Source organism: Aplysia californica, unplaced genomic scaffold (genome assembly GCF_000002075.1).
Source record: "Aplysia californica isolate F4 #8 unplaced genomic scaffold, AplCal3.0 scaffold01143, whole genome shotgun sequence".
NCBI classification, from domain to species: domain Eukaryota; kingdom Metazoa; phylum Mollusca; class Gastropoda; order Aplysiida; family Aplysiidae; genus Aplysia; species Aplysia californica.
This window is the reverse complement of record NW_004798413.1, coordinates 20,255-22,016: the sequence shown is the minus strand read 5'-3', so window position 1 is coordinate 22,016 and position 1,762 is coordinate 20,255.

Sequence of the window (1,762 nt, the reverse complement as noted above, 5' to 3'; positions counted from 1 at the left end):
GGGGGGGGGTCATTTACCTTCACTATCACTGGGAGCAATTCTGTGAGGAACAATACTACGAGAAAGCAGAGAAGGCATATTTTCCGACACAAAAATACTTCCTTACTCTCAGACCCTCAAACAGAAGTAAATTTCTTTAATATAACGTTTTTAACGTATTTTTTGGCAGCTATGGAACTGGAAAAGAACAGTCTGAGAAACTGAAACTTCAGGTATTTTGTTTGGTTAGTAATATTTGTTTCAGCCTTCAGTCGAGTGAATGGTTGTCGATTGATATCGCGTTGTCTGCCCTAGGGTAATGTCTCTCAAAGTTACAGATACAGTTTTTGCAATGTTTTCCGAGAGCTTAATCGCAGACTTAGATACTAAGCTCGATTAATAGTCACTTTATCTCTACACGAATACTTTCTCTTAGATCTCAGATTGCAAGTCACCATCTATGGAGGTGGTGATCAAGGAATTTCGATGTCATCTCAGGTGAGTCGTATACTTCACGTTATCTGATTTTTTTCCCCGCCTCTCCAGGAAAGCGTGGATGACTTCTTTATCAGAATGGAAAGTGCTTCAGATTACAGATGGGGGTCAGGTCTTGACATTCTTCGGCTGTAACAATTTTAATGTCGGCGTGCCTGTTGTGGACGATGTATGGATTTGGTCTACAAACAGACTATACTGTTTTTATACCGGTACGTTATCATACCTTATCGTGAGTACTTGGGGTTTAAAAAAAGAAATTTTAGCAAAAGTCTTAAGGTACTTGCAACACAAATAGGTCATGCAAAGGCCAAAGATTAGATGTATTTCTAGAGAGTAAAAAAAAATGGGAGAAGATATCATAAGGATGATATATGTTTGATAGATGAGAGAAGGAGCAAAACACACCAGAGAACACGCAAACCACCCACTGAGTACATACATATTATTCTTGTGTGCATACCAAACGTTGGCTGCATACAAGAACGTTTTTGTCATAAAAAAATAACCAACGAAAATTGCCTTCCAAATTTTTGTAGATCACTGATCAATTATACTTTACATCCCCATCCCACACAATTAAGGAGGCGGGCTGCTTTGAACGATACAACAATACAGATAATTCAGGAGGTCGGCTGCTTTGATCCCATCCGCCAAAGCTAAATCAAGCACACACTGAGAAAGAGAGAGAGAGAGAGAGAGAGAGAGAGAGAGAGAGAGAGAGAGAGAGAGAGGGGGGGGAGGCAGTGAGAGAAAGAGAGACAGGCAGAGAGGCAGAAACAGACAGAGGCAGAGACAGACGGAGAGGGAGAGGGGGGTGGGGGCACGACCTTTGCTGTTTTCCACTTATCGTTAGGCCAAGAAATAGCCCACTAAACCCATGTTCCGTTCAGTCTCTTATCGTCCTTTATCTCATGCTGGTTGTCGCGACAGATGTAGGAAACAGACAACAGCGACTGATGTGCCTCGGAACTCGGAAGTAGCACACACGATAGTCTACAGTACGAAAGAACACAAAACCACAGAAGAAAAGTAGTATCACTTAAGGTCAGAAATTAAAGTTTTGGTATTTAACGATGACACTTCTAAAAGCTATGGATCATGTCGGTTTTTATGGATGACTTATTCACATCAACATCTAGATCTATGTGTATGTACATTAAACATTTCGTCAACAAACAAACAGTGACCGAGAAAAAGAAAGCTACACATGGAAAACACCACAAAAAGCGCCCATGAACTAGATCTAGATCTAGATCTAAATCTAGATCTAATTTAGATCTAAATC